Source organism: Pseudopipra pipra, chromosome 17 (genome assembly GCF_036250125.1).
Source record: "Pseudopipra pipra isolate bDixPip1 chromosome 17, bDixPip1.hap1, whole genome shotgun sequence".
Lineage (NCBI taxonomy): Eukaryota > Metazoa > Chordata > Aves > Passeriformes > Pipridae > Pseudopipra > Pseudopipra pipra.
In genome coordinates this window covers 1,133,322-1,149,125 of record NC_087565.1, presented here as the reverse complement: position 1 = coordinate 1,149,125, position 15,804 = coordinate 1,133,322, and positions in this window count along the sequence as shown.

The following is a 15,804-nucleotide window of genomic DNA, read 5'->3' as shown; positions in this document are numbered from 1 at the left end:
AGCCCCTCTGGTTTTGCCAATGGTGGCCACGACAGTTGTCTGCAATGTTGATGAACCAGTCCAGGATGTGACATCCTGAGCTCAGACCCATCCATTCCTCCCTCAACAAGGATTCACCCCAGAAGCCCATGTCCTTCTTGTCCACCAAAACCTTGGGCAATAGTATCAGAGAGAGAGATTATGATAAAAAAATAAATAAAGAAGTGTAATTTATGAAGCAAACCTTTCAAAGCGTTAAAGCATTCATAGCTTTATGACTACATATTAATCTGCTCTCATTTATTGCTTTGTAAGGCTATTTTGACAAAAGTTCATTATCAAGACTGCTAAATGCTTTTAAAGCATTGATTGGGAGAATTATTACATCACAGTGATAGACACAGTGTGTTAAGATGGATTGTAGGGCTCGGACCATCTGAAATTTCCCCCCTTTTAATTGGATCGATCCCCAGAATAAACGAAGTTTAATTGAATTTTCAGGAAAATTGAGCAGTTGTTTTCAAGTCTCTGTCAATACACATTATTTCAATTACATGATGATAAGCACAGAGAGAGTTTGCAAACAGCCTGGACGGGGGTGGAGGCTGCACACCAGAGAGGCTCCCTGCACATGCTTGGCTTTTACTTTCTTTTTCCAGGATGAGCTGTATTTCCCAAAAGCACATCAGCAAGGGCAGGGGCCCTGCTCCTGCAATCCAGTTTTCAGGGGAAGATTACCTCTTGTCCCTCCATTTTCCCAGCTGTCCTTCTCTCCTGTCTAGCACTCCTTCCCCAGGGTTCCCATACAATCCAGACAATTTTTCATACAAAACCCAGGCTTTTTGCTCCAAGACTTCAAAATTACTTGGAAACGTTGACCAAAATGTGCTGGCTCAGGAAGCTTTGCTGCAGAGAGGTTAAGAAGCAGCTGCCCGTTGGTGTTTATCCTGCTCAGCTCCCAAGCAACAGACACTTGTTTCCCAGTCTCTGCAGCTTCACTGCAAACGGAAAGTGGAAGGTGCTGGTGAAGGTGTGCTGAAGGCAGTGTCAGGGATATGTTCCCTTTGGAGGACAGGAACCATTATTTAGGGAGTGGGGCAGAAAGCTGGAGGCAAGAACAAGAGCTCACCTGCCAGGTTTCATCCCCTCCAGAGCCCAGAGGGGCAGTGAGGCTGAACACCCTTCTGCTTGTGCTGGGACAGGATCCCCGTGCAGTAGAGCACCCATTTTAAATTAAGCTCAAGCTATTAGCTTGAGACCTTTTGCAAATTTCTGGGCTCCTTGGAAATCTTTCCTCAACTCAGAAATATTCCCTCCTCCTTTACAAGCACCATGTCTGTGCAAAAAAAATATGGGAACCTTGACCAGAGGAAGAAGAATTTGGCATCCCTTGGGAATGAACAGCATTGATGTAGCAATGCTGAATGAATCATTCCCCTGGTTCTCCGTGTGTTTCTTTGAACATCCAATTAGCAGAAATGCTTTATTACAGTGTTTTCCTCTTGTTGGTAGAAACCTGGTGATGGTTTGGTATCAGCCACTGTGTCCTGAGATGCTCCCTGGCAGGGTGGTCTTCATGCCCTCCTGCTCCAAGGCTCCCTTCCCTGACACAGCTGCACTGGTTTGAGAGGCAACGTAGCAGAGTCATTGTCTTTTGTATTTTCTTTCATTGAATATCCACCCAAAAATTTAGATCCTCTGCTAAGGAAGACAATACCATATAAAACCTCTCCATAGTAATAAAAATCCCTTTTCACCCCTTCTGTGGCAGTTTAGACTCACTGAAGCTTGTGTGAGTTATGGTGAGTCCCACCAGAGGAACACAAGGTGCAAACTCCTTGCAGATGAAGCTGTTTCTCTTCTTTTTTTCCTCCTTTAACAACACCTTTCTGTGTGCACCAGGGACACCATGGACAGAAGAACCTGGCAGTCCAAGGACACTTGCAGCCCCTGGGATGGATCAGAGTGCGTGTGCTGAGCTTGCTGCTGTTCTGGGTGACAAGGGGTGGTTTTCAGTCCATCTCAGGCCTGATAATGCCAGAGGAAGGCAGGACTCAACAGCAGCAATGCTGGGATGTCCTGGAACGAGTAGCAGGATGTGGCTTAAGCTGCATCTCTGGGGCCATGGAGTCCAGGCAGCACATTCCAAAGCTCAGCAGGTGGTGGTTGTGCCCTGCTCCTAAAATTCCCCCGGAACACCCTGTTTGATGCTCTTCATCCGCCCGCACCGTTCCCTCACCCTGAGCAGCCCGGGTGCCACCCCGGTGCCCTTGGAGCTGCAGCTGGGGCATTACAGTGGGCACAGCCTCGGCCAGCCAGGGTCAGGATGGTCCCTCCAGGGCTCCTCTGCAGCCCACGGGAGGCAGAGAGGATCCAGCCGTTGTTATGGATTCGTTAGTTATTCATTGTAACAGCCTTGATCCTAATGAATTCATTTGGTATTCATTGGCTGTCACGCACAGTTTTGTAAGTCTTCAGCTCTAATTTAGGACAATTAAAATGAAGTGTTAGCAAGCAATGTTTCCCCTGCATTGCACAATCTATAATATTTTCTTTTCAGGGGAGGGATGCAGACTAACCCGGCTAACGCTGCTGATGTTATCAGGGAGTGAGATCTTACAGCTTGATCCTGCAATGCTTAATGAATTAATACAGCAGATATAATTTTCATGGGTCAGTGTGTTGTGCTGGCCTGCAGATCTGTCTAGATTAGGCCTAGGGAAAGACTAATTGAAAAATACATGTCTTGGTTTGCTTAAAAACAATAAGCAGATATCTACCAGGGAAAAACGTACAAACAAGATGCATAAAAGCAAGGCAGTGATTTGTCATATGCTTCATAGTTCATGTTGTAAATTAGACAATCTTTCATAATCACAGGGCTGGGGGAGGGGGAGAACCGAATCAATTTGCCTGTAAAATTCTAAGTCCTTTTGAAAACACAATTGAAATATAATTCCTCTGTGTTTCCCAGTTAATTATCATTTACAATATTTCTGGCATCAAAGCTTTACTAGCATGGAGGGATCATTTCTTCATCACAATACCACTTTCAGGATTCATTTATCTTGTCTTTTAGACTAATTATCCCCAAATTCACCAATAGACTGTCACACTTACATGCTCCAATAAATGTAGTTTTAAATCAGCAGCTTACTTTGCTGCAGTGGTACAAGCTTTCCTGAATTGTGTCTAACTAGAGTCATTCATCTGTGATCACAACACTAAAGGGAGAACAACAACATTAAGGTTTGTATGAATGATCATGCTTATTTATATGCAAATACGTCTGACAAATCAATAATGTATGATTTAGCTGTTCACTGTGCATTAGTAGAAGTGCCTGCAGTCCCAGGTGGCGGCCTCAAAAGGATCCTCAGCTCTTCCCCTCCCCATTTCGGGCGATTCAACCAACGGCTCCGGTCAAGTGGCTGCACAATCAGCTGCTGCCTCCTCCCTGTGTGCTGGTGGGACTGGAGCCACCCGCCCCTCCGGAGGGGATGGAGGTGGGAGAGGCTGATACCGGCCTGCAGCCATGGGGATGGGGGAGAGCCACCCTGGGAAGGGCTGTAGGGACCCCCGGATGGGATGGAGTGGGAATGGGAATGGGAATGGCTGCGTCTGACTTCTCGCAGGCTGGGGCTGTCATAGGCTTGTTCCTCCAGATTTCAAGCTGATATGAAGCATAAGAACACCCCAGGTGAGGTTAGCCCATCCCCTCAGCCTCTCAGCTCTCCTCTGTCCTACTCCCTTCTCCTATCCAGAAAGCAGCTGCCCACATGACCTGCCTCCATTCCATTCCCTGCAGGGGCTCTGCCACCCTCCTCCTGCAATGTCTGTGTGCTCCAGCCTGTCTGCACAGCCCTGCCCAGCTCTGCTCTGCAGCGAGGGCCCAGCACTCACCCCAACCTCAGCCCCTCTGCTGCCCGTGGCTTCTCCCAGAACCACAGAATATGCTGAGCTGGAAGGGACCCACAAGGATCATGGAGCCCAACTGTTAGCCCCGCACAGCACATCCCAAGAGTCACATCATGTGCCTGAGAGTATCATCTAAACTTCTGCCCTGACACTCCCTTCAACACCTCCTTGTCACACCCTGGCATCCATCACCTGGTGTCCATCTCAGTTTTCCCTCTGCTCTGGGTAAGGATACCCACACTTGATGCAAAAAAGCATAGGCAGTCTGTCCCAGAGCTCTCATTGGCCATGACAGGTGAAGAGAAGAGCAACTTGAACAAATGCTGTGCAGTACACTCTGTCCCAGGGATAAATTGCTCAGTTGTTGCCAGCTTTGGAAGAACTACTCAGAAAGCTGTGAAAGCAAGCAAGAAATCCCAGCGTACACAATGCTGGGGGGATGAGGGGAGGAGTAAGTTTTATGGCCTGCATGAATTGTCAAGCAAACCCTCTGCAGACTTCAGCATCTTCAGTGGCACACTCTCATTCTGACACAGAAGCGACATTTATAGGTTGTAACTCTTAGGAGCAGTTGGTCTCTCTGGCACTATTACACTTAAATGTGAAGGGCTTCATCTGCTGACTATCACAGTGGAAAAGGCAAGTTGAGCAGTTAAAGTAACAGTTCAGGAAGATCCCCCAGGGATGGAGTGAGCAAAAGAGAATAATCAGGCATTTCCACAACTTGCCCCTGTAGTGTATTAGTTTCTGGCGACTAAGCTGCTTTTAGCTTTCCCAGTTTATTTTTAATCGTGTCTATACAACACAGTGCTCGTATTCCCATTGCATTTATAATTATAATTGGCTATCTAACTAAACAGCCCATGGGTCTGTGTGCTGGGAAACATGCTGTGCAGATGTGTTGGTCTGTGTGCAGGCACACACCAACCTGCACATCCACACACCCCTGCCCTCACACAAACCACCTTCCAACACCAACCAGAGATTGAATTAGCTTAGAATTGGAGCATCTGCACAACCAGTAATTTCATTACGGGGGAAAGCAGGAAACTGTGTTTCTCAATGAAGCTCAGATTATGAATCCGGTCATTTGCATTGGAATTTTAATAGGTTTGTACAAAAAAGGGCTGGTGCACATCAGCTCCTCTTTGAATGAGGTGTAATGTGAGGGACACGCTGCACACTCTCGACAGATGCTGGACAGAGGGAGAGGTTGTGGTGGGCAGACACATCCCCCCCAGTCCTGCAGGACAGCAGGTGAAGAATCTGTGCCTGTGCTCTGCTGGGCTGTTGTTCCAATGGAGGGGGCAGATTGTTGCTTCAAACAATTCAATATCTGCCATGTTTAGTGACTGGGACTCTTTGCTATGTGGGGACAATAATGATGCCAACACTCCTGGGCTTGGACCAGTCCACTGGGCAGGGCCTTGCTGGGGTGGGATCTGAGGGGCTTTCATGAATGAGGAAGGAGGATTTTATGAGATGGTCAAGTCTGAATGCTTGGATAATCCCTTTCAGAGAGGGGATCCACACTCAGAGATCCAATCCCATACAGACTATGATGTGCAAGCCCACTATTCATAGGGAAGAAGTAGGAGTTCGTGTTTTTATGTATTATTTTCCCCTTCCATCAACTCAGACTCATTGACATAGGAAGCATCACCAGCTATTGCAAAAGTGCTGCATTTTTGATGATGCTTTTCCTCTGAGACCTGGGCCTCCTTGCAGCCCAAGCCAGTTGATGGGGTTTTGTGGGTGGCCTCCCTATGAATAGAAATACTCTGCAACTCCCTCCAGAGTGATAGAGAGGAAGACTACAACTCCCAGCAGCCCCAAGAAGGATCAGGATGAGATTTTAAGGGTGGGTTTGATTCTCTTCCCAAACAAATGGCACTTGGAAAGTCAGTCTCTGATTAGCAGGTTACGCCTTTTGCTTTCAGTAGTGCTGAAGAAGTTCACAAGAATGGGAAAAGGCATTTGTTGGATCAGTTTTGCAAGAGATTTTCTCAGAGAGACACATACACACAGAGAAATCAGGCAGATTAACTCTCCTCTCACTCTGCTGAGGCTTTTCCTGCAGGGTGCTTGCTAATATGAAATATTAAAAGTGCTGTGTTCTTTCCTTCACATATTTCTTCATATTCAGTCTGGCCACTCACTTGATATGTAAATAAAGTGTACCACCACTCTGTAAAATGCAGATACTCTGCATTATTTAAGCTGTGAAGGTGATGCATCATCCGTTATGTGGCTCATTGGGGGAGCCCCGCTGTGTATTTGGCAATAAAGCCTCAGAGCGCCTCATCAGAAACAGCAGTTGGTCCAGGAGAAGTTCATTTATGCATGAAATATTCACAGAGCAACAATGCAAACCTTAAACATCAGTAATTGTTAGATTTCTATTGCCTCTAACTAGTGTCTCTAAATTATTGCAAAAGACCAGCCAATTTGCAAATTACATATATTTGTCATGCTCTTGTACCTTTAGTGAAGAGCCCATAATGGTGATAGCATTTTTAATGTACACAGTCACTGTGCCTCCTTGGGAGAGCCAGCCAAAGACCAGCTCCTTAATGGGACGAGCTGGCCAGCTTTCTGGAGGAAGTGTCTGCTATATTAACTGACTTAATGCCTGCAATTTCTTTTTTCCCAAATGTTTACCTTTACCTTTAAGACTAAGAAGAAACTTCATCCAAGATGGTCCTTCCACAGTCCGTGTGCCTTGGAGAAATGTTGTCTGGTCACAGCAGGAACACGCAGGGCCACGACATGAAGGAGCCCAGCTCAGGCTTTGCTGGGTTCTGCCTTTCCGTCCCTGCCACTTGTCCATGGCCCAGTGGTCTCATGGTTTTGGAGAAGAACCTCTGGAAAACACAGCCTGAAGTTTCAAGCAAGGCAGAAGGAACGGCTGGTGTGACCCTCTCACAGGGTACAGAGCTGCTTTAGGCATGACCAGGACCTGGGGAGACGTGACCTGGCCTGTTTGTGCCACCCTCCTGCTGGGCTTTGAAAGGGGAAAGGGGACAGACAGATCCCCTTGCCCTGAGCTGTGCTGGGATTAGCAGTGACACTGGTCCAGGAGTTTGGGGAATGCTCTTGATTTCAAGCTGGAGATTTTTTCAACTCCCTTTAGCCATGTAGAACATGAAGATTGTCCAGTAAGTGCAGCTGGGTGCTCTCATCCTGCCTGTCATGCAGTACCTGCCTCTGTGCCTCCATCCCTTCGAGAACTCCAGCCGGAGCAGGGCCAATCCAAAGGGATGCTCTCTCTGCTGGGAGCCAAATGCTGCCACAGCAAGTGAGGAATTCATTTAATAACTTCAGATTCATTAATATCCCTCCCTGAAAGACCCAAAATAACAACTGGGAGACCAAAGGGTCAATTAACACTCACAGTCTCTAATCTATCAGCAGATTAATTTCTGAGCTCCTTTATGACTGAGCGTTCCCTACAAAAGTTGTAGAAGGAAAATGCTCTGTCCCCGTCTTTCCTCTTCCTGGCTAATATTTAACAGAAGTCTTTTAATGTGCTCTTCCATTCAATACACTAATAAAATATAGCATCACCTTTGACAAATCTCTTCCTTTTCACAGAGGAAAGGGTGTATTTCCCCAGCTGGCACCGTGCTGCTTTATCTTTCACACTGTGTCTGTGTGGGAATGGAGGATGCTCCGTCAGGTTGATAAAACACAACCTCCTTTCCCCAGGCATATTGGTCCCTCGGGAGGAGTCATTAGATTTGCAGAGGATGGGGGCAAGAGCATCTTTTCCAACTGTGAGCAGTGGGCAGTGCTGATGTTCTGTGTGCCTCGTTATCCCAGAAGAGGTTAATGGCTGAGCTGGCATCTCCTCCTCCCCCGTGGATCTCAGAGTAATCTCCATGTGGGATTTGATCCCTTCTGCATACAAGTTGTTGTTTGCTGACAACTATTAGATGGGAGGTAAGGAGAGCTTTTTGCACCTTTAAATAACCTACAGTCATCCCAGACATGCAGAGGGCAGAGAGGGGATGAAGCTCTCGATGTGCTGCTGGAGTCAGGGCAGGTCCCCCACTGCGAGGTTCACTTTGGCTGCAGAGACGTGAGCTCTGTGCCAATTTTGCAAGTGACAGTTCTAAGTTTGCCCTGTCCCTGTGGCCTCGTCTTTGTGAGGGCACAAAGGGGAGTGTTGTGAGTGTATATGAGCTCAGAGAGCAGCCCTTTCTCTGTCCCCACCACTCACAGCAAGCCTGGCTCTGTCTGAGACCCTGGAAGAACAGAGCTTGGGACATCAGCTGTGGGCTGGGCTGGGACTCTTGGCTTTGTCTGCCCCAGGGTGCAAGACTGAGACCTTCCCTTTGCACCAAGGTCCTCAGCATCCTCCCTGCTCCCCTCAGAGCTTGGGCTGAGGGACCTGTGCACAGCTGGCTTTCAAAAGAGGAGTTACTTAAAATGCATGTGCTGAACATGAAATTTAAACTGTCTCAGCCCCCCACCTCTGAGCTGGGACAACGGCATGTCTGTACCTCCTGGGGGGTAGACACACATACCCCAGAAATTTTGCAGTTCACAAATATTGCAGCAAAAGGGTCCTGGAGTGTGAGAGATGAAGTGGCTTCATCTTGGCTCTGTTTGTAGGAAGGAATTACACCCTCATCAATCTGAGCAAGGGGACAACTCAGGACCAGAACCTGAGCAGCAAAATGGCACCTTTTGGCCACCCAGCCAGAGGTGACAATAAAAGTTAATTTAAAAAAAAAAAAAAAAAGGCACTGGAGTTTTTAGTCACTTAATGAAATGAATTTCTGTGCAAGTTCTGAAGCTGAACTCTCTCAAAGGCGATCACTCCTGACTCCAGGTTTCTCTTTGACTTGTTTTATGATGTTTGCTGAAAGTTCAGAAAATTAAATCTTTTGCAGTTTCAGAAATGCACATGATGGATGTGTTTTGGGATTCAAATCAAGGGAGGGAGAATGCTTCTTTAAATTATTAGTTTGGCTTCCCTCCACCGTGCTGCCGCTCTCTTAATTAAACAGCGGACATATGTTAAGGCTGTTTTACAAGCATCTGGAAAGAAAAATTAACATTTTTTATCACTGTCACAGTAATTTCTTAACTGTATGTATATGTGGACAATATGAAAATCAGTTTAATTTGAAAGTTAGAGTGGTTTGCTTCGATTAGAAGACAAGCAGGGGGACGAAAGGGAAGTGTGATAACTGAAGAGGAATCTGGCCTGGAGAAAGGGAGACAAAACATGATGCTCCATGAGCCTGCTCAGTCTGGGGGGAAATCTAAGGGTGTGTATGTGTATTAAAACACTCTGCTGTGCATTTCTGTTGGCCTTTTCATGGCTCTGGAGGTAAGTTACAAGCCCAACAGCCCTCTGTGGAGCAGCTTTTGGATGGTCATGTTGGACTCTGTGCTGTTGTCCAGGCTGGGTGGCTTCCCTAACCCTGGCACTTCAGTACAATTGTTACAACTTGGAACTGACAGAGGGCAGGCTTAGATTGCATATTAGAAAGAAATTCTTTGCTGTGAAGGTGGTCAGACACTGGCACAGGTTGCCCAGAGAAGTGGATATCCCACCCCTGGAAGGGATCAAGGCCGAGCTGGACGAGGGGCAGGTGCTCCTGCCCATGGTGGGGGTGTTGGAACAAGATGGCCTTTAGTGTCCCTTCCAACCCAAACCGTTCTGTGATTCTGTCATTTGGGCTGTACTGTCCCTCTCACAACATTTCTTGCACAAAGTGTCCCCTTTTGGAAGACTTTCCTTTTGGAAAACAGGGAATCTCAGGGTTTAGTTGTGAAATACAGCTTGGGGGTGGTTGCACAGGAACTGTTCGTGGCCTCTTTCAGCCACCCATGTTCACTTTCAACCTGGAGAAGGAGGTCAAGAGGAACAAGAAGAGTGTAAAACTCACTGTCTGAAGCTGATAGCTGCTTTTCCAAGCTGGAAGCAGCAGCAAGCCCTGCTCCAGCCTGGGCTGGGGGAGCCTTCTCAGGTTGCACAATGCTCTGCACTGTGTAAATTAAACAATATGTTCCTGAATTGACAGATTGGACTGACTCCATTTCCAGGATTCCCAGTCCACACGTGCTAATTATAGCAGTATGTTGTTTATCAGTGAAGAATTGTCCAAATCCAAATTTCCCTGAGTAATGAGTACACTTAGCTCCAGCTGGATGGGATAGGCTGTACAGCAGAACATGACAGGGATTTCTGCCTTTTACTGGGGCTGGGAAAGTCACAGACTTGGGGCCAAATTGGGGCCAATTTACTCACATAAACAGGCCATATGAAATGAATGGGGCCATCCCTAAGAAGGAGGACCACATCCAATAGCCATTAAAATCAATGTCCCTTTCATGGGGTTTCAGAGGCCCTCAGCATGAGGAAAGCAGGATTTGGTCACAAGCTTGCAAGAAAAATGGGCAGTGAGATATCTGAAGAGAAAATGGAGAGCATATAAGGTTATTTGGAGTTCCCAGCACCTGACTGACTTACATTAACTCATTTTTCTTTTCCTTGCAAACCAACAATTACGTTTCTTAAAACTTTTATTTTCAGCCGGAGAAAATCCAAAGGCAGAAACCATGGAGAAAGCAGGCTGGGAGCAGAGTGCTGTTCATTTATCCGGTCACATTCCCCTTGAAACCCTAATGAAATCATTAACACATCTTCATCAGGGCAGCACTGAGCCTTGCAGGAGTGGCAGAGTCGGGTGTGTGCCCGGCCAGCGTGACCAGCAGTGGGGCTGAGCCACAACTGCCAGTTGTGTTTCCATCTCTCCACAATTCCCCCTCCTCTCTCAGCTCCCTTACAGCAGTGAAAAGGATAATCCACTCATGGATCCTGCTGACAAGTCAGCTGGGATTTGGGCTTTACCCCGGGGCTCTGGGTGAGGGTGCCTGGGCTGCCTGGTTAACGTGTGTACCCTGGGCCCGTGTGCTTGTTGTTAAAATAATGAATGCAGGAGACTGGACTGTCAAACGAATTAATCTTGTGCTCCTGATGATATCACAAACCACCAGGGCTTCACTCTCACAGGTTGCAGTTTCATCAACCCCCCTCGCCTATTGATTTATACCTGCAGAATCCATCCTTCCCCCTATCCATTATCCTAAATGCAACGCTAACGTACCAGAGAAAATCTATTTGAGTTCATTTGAATTTTTTTTTTTTAAGCTCCTGAATTAATGTTTTCTAAAAGGCTATTTTAATCAGGCACTTTTTTTATTAAAAGAAATATTGCAAGAATAAAACACCAGCCCCCAAGGTTTAGTCAGTTATGGCAAAATAGCATATTTGGCTCCTGCTATCTCGGTGTGCTTTTTTCCCCTTTGCAAAATTAGCAATGTGAATTATATCCGGGAATTTTAACCCTATTTGACCAGCGAAAGTTAACTGATGAACACAGTTAATTTATTTGATGAATCAGTGTCAGGGGGATTGGTGAGGGTTTTTTTTCATTCCTTCTAATAATATAGAACTGCAAAATTGCAGGTTATGTTATTAGTTTGAGTTATCCTGTTACAGTGATTTGGGAGATTTGCCTTTTTTTTCTGCTTTTATTGACAGAGTGTTTCTGAAAATAAACCTTTGCATTTCTGCATGAGATAAAACATGTAATTTTTTGCAGGTGCCTGGCATCATTGTCAAAGCAAGTGGACAAAAGTCAGCTCAGGGTTATGAGTTTGTTTGTTCATTGCTCCATATAAACTTTTAAATCCTGTCTGGTTTGCAAGACTCTTCCTTCCACTTAAATCCCATTTTTAGATTTCCCATACACAGAAATTTTACCAACCTCTTTATCTTTCTTTTCGTTTTGAAAGCTAAGGTTTCTAGACAGTCATTTGTTTCCAGAAATTAGGGCTTAAAGAAAATCACTATCTATCCATCTCTCACAATCTGCAGTAGTGTCATGGGACATAACAGCATGGATTCCCCTGAAATGTTTGCAGTATATATAACAAGCCAAAACCTACAAATCTAAAGCTTCAAATGCAGCTTTTCCCAAATGGCAAAGGCAAACAGAGAGTGCAATCACTCACCTTTGTAAATAAAAAGATACAACTGATTTTGCCTTATTCATCTCTCTGGTGCCCTTAGAAAGATAAGGTTCACCAGCAGTTTGTGGCTCTCCATCCCTTGGTGTCTGTGTGTGTGATGTGTGTCCCTGCACACTCCCCCCACACACGTGTCCTGGCATGTTTGCAGGGGCTCAGATCAAATCCAGGCTCAGAGGGAGTGTGAGGGAGCCACGTTGCTCCCAAAAATAAACCATAAAATTCAGCCTAAAGCAGGTGGAGAGGGAAAAATGAGCGTCCCTGGATCTCCAACACCAGCTCTGTAGCTCTGTGACTGCAAATAACTGGAGTCACAAGGCAAACAAATACAGCAGTGCAATCACTGAGGCTGAGAGAGCACTTGGATCCTGCAAAGGACTCAGGTCACAAGATTTTCTATGGACCACAAAGGAAATTGGTGTAAAAGATGGAAGTTAAACTGTATTTGTCCAAATTCTATGTTAACCACAGAAGCACCACCTCCTGACCTGTGTGAGGGGTAACACAGCACACTGCCAGCACTCTCAGGACAGGCTGCTCAGGTCCCTGTACTTTGCTCCTTACAGGATCTTATCCCAGAATTCCTTGGATTTTTTATTTGTACCTACAGGAGCCACGTCACTTCCGAGCTGTGAGCCTTTGGCTGCTTAGTAAGAGGCTTTCTGGAAAAGAAGCAGTAGGGATGTGTTCTTGTCTGTATCTGGTCTTAATTCTCTGGGAGCCTCAGCACAGGAATCCTGGAATCACAGGAAATGGAAAACCAGTAAGGATTAATTGCACTTGACTATTTTTTGGAAGGTTGTGAGACAGATTGTCCCTACTCAGGCTGGAACTACATATGGATACAGACCAAACCCCAAAACTAAGCATCCCAAAATTCCATTTTGGCTTTAGGCTTTGCCTTAACCTTTTATTGGAGCAAAGTCCTGCCTGCAGGTGACTGCCTGATGGGACACTGGAAGGAGAAGGAATTTGAGAAGAGCTGTGGGGACTAGCTGATGAATTTGTGTTTAATTCCTGAATGATTTAAATGAAATATTTGTCATGATTTCTATTAAAGGAGGTTTCCATTTTCCATAAACTTATTTGTCAAGCACAATCTTAATTTCTGGCTACAGTTTGCTACAAAAACTCTTTCTTGCAGGAGTTTCTGCTCTGGACATCAGTTTGTCATAGAACCACAGAATCACAGAAGGGTTTGTGTTGGAAGGGAACTTAAAGATCATGTCATTGAAATGGGCAGGGACACCTTCCACTAGCCCAGGTTGCTCCAAGCCCTATCCAACTTGATCTTGAACACTTCCAGGGATGGGGCAGCCACAGATTCTCTGGGCAACCTGTGCCAGGGCCTCCCCACCCTCAGAGGGAAGAATTTTTCCTAATGTCCAACCTAAAACAACTCTCTTTCTGTTCAAAGCCATTCCCCTTCTGCTTCTGGGGCTGCCATTCCACCTGTGGTACTTGTTTGACTTGTTTTGGCCAAAGCTGGTGGGGGAGAAGTCCAGCCTGAGCTGTGCAACACACCTTCCTCTCCCCAGTGCTGGGTCCCTGCAGCAGCCCCGGGCTGGGAAGAGGGTGGAACGGACTTGTGAGGTTTGCAGAATATTTTCTCCCTGCGTGAGAGTCCTTGGCTGGCACAGCCTTTGCCTTTGTGGGTTAATCAAACCATCGATCACCCTTGCTGATGACAGATGTCTCCGTGTCCCAGCAATGCCCAGCATGCAGAGCTCTGCTCTCTGACAGCCAGAATCAGGTTTCAGAAGAGGCTGAGACGACTCCAGAAGTGAATGGAATGCACAGATGTTAGCAAGCCTGTCCTTCTGATTAAGTTTGCTGCAATGCAGAAGGTATAAATATGTTCAGATGCTCGGAAGGCCATGGGAAATGAGAGACTGCATTTTAGCACCCAGCACTTCTGAGTCCCGGGGTAATCCTGATTTTAAGTACACCTTTTATAGACCAATCTGGCTGAATTGTTCTACAAGTTAAATGAAGCAAAGACTTTGTAGAAGTATTCTGGCAAACAATATAATGTATCACTTAAAGAGCTATAACCAAGCAAGTGGAAAATGCAGCTCTTGTTGCAATTTAAGGCAAAGTAACAGTAGTTCATATTTAGCATTTTATTGTGGAAAATGAAAATAAATATCAATAAGCAAATAGGCATTGGTCCCCAGTGCACTCTGCTGCCCAGAGATCGACATATGTTGTTGGGTAACCATCATCCAGGCAGCTCATAACTCTCAGAAGCATGTCTGTGGGTGTTTTCTCTCTAGCAGCAAGATGCTGCTGTGCAATCCCAGCTCATTCTTTCATGAGGAAAGAGGCCCTTATTCCCACACTGTGGTGCTTCAGTTTTTGGGACAAAGCAATCACACCTCTGTGGAGTCCCCTCCAGCCTGGAGGTAACCCTGGGTCTTGGGAACAACATGCTTGAATGTTTCAGACTCACCCCCTGCCCCTGCCCTGGCTGGGAATTCCTCAGGTTGTACCTAAGGGTTACAGACCCATGGATTTCACACCTTTCCCATCCCAGGGGCTTCACCAAGCACAGCTTTCCACTGGCCTTTCTGCAGGGAGAAGTGACTTGGGAGAGGTTTGTCGTGCTGAACTTTGATGAACTGTAGTACCATTTGTGCTTAATTGGGCTGTCAATCTCTGGGAGCAGATGTCCATGAAACACAAGGAGGTCCCACACTGTCATAATCCCACTAAGGAATAAAACCAGCCTTGAGAAAGTTTTTCCCTAGCAAAGAAATCCCAGCAGAGGAGAAGCAGTTGATAAAGCAGAGATAAGGGAACCACTCTTCAATACTTTTGCTTCTCCCTCCGTTCCAGGGCTGCACCAGCACGTCCTCGTTGGTTCCTTCCTGGAATCTCACAAAATTCCCAGGGGGCTGGTTCCAGCTGCTGGGTGTCTCTCAGCAGCTGGGTCTTGGGCAGGGAAAGCTGACACTCCACAGGCACAACATGCTAAACTCCAGAGTGTCCCTGCATGGTGCAAGGACACTGCACGGCCAAGCCAACCCTTCAGAAAGTGCTGCTTCAGAGGGACTCTTAGCAAGGGAAGTGTCTCATTGATTATTCGTGGATCTATAGTGAATTACATTATTTTATTCAAAATTATACCAGTAAGGCATAATATTTATGGGACTGGAAATGTCTCCTGAGTGACTGCTCCAGATGTTGGAAGTGCTCACTGCCCTGGCTGCCTCAGGGGTCTCTGCCAGGCTGGTAAATCTGAAACCCCTCATTCATTCAGGGCTGGAAAACACTTTAGTCCTGAATGAAGCATCGGAAGAGATTTTTACACCTGGGTTTTTATAGCCTGACCTCAGCAGAAAAAAGAAATAACTCTGGATTTTCATATGAAATGACCTCAGGAATAGCTCCACACAGCTCAGCTCACTTGTGCTCTTTTGAGCACTGACTTTGGCTTTGTTTGCTTTAAAAATCCCAACTGCCAGTGGCCAACATCCCTCCTTTCCCTGAGTCCCTTGGGAGACATTACCCTGGACTCTGCTCTCCTCGTTTCCTTTCCCTTTCCTGCCAGTGCTCTGCCCCTGTCCCGCTGTTCCCCAAAACTGCCTCGTGTTGGGCACTGCCCTGCACCCTGTGCTGGGCACGGGGCTGGCGAGCACACACATGTTCCTGAGTGTGCACACATGTGTCCCTATGTGTGCACATGTGTGTTCCTCAGTGTGCACATACATGTGTTCCTGTGTGTGCACATGTGTGTTCCTGAGTGTGCACATGTGTGTTCCTGAGTGTGTGCACATGTGTGTTCCTGAGTGTGCACATGTGTGTTCCTGTGTATTCACATGCATGTATTCCTGTGTGTGTGCACACATGTTCCTG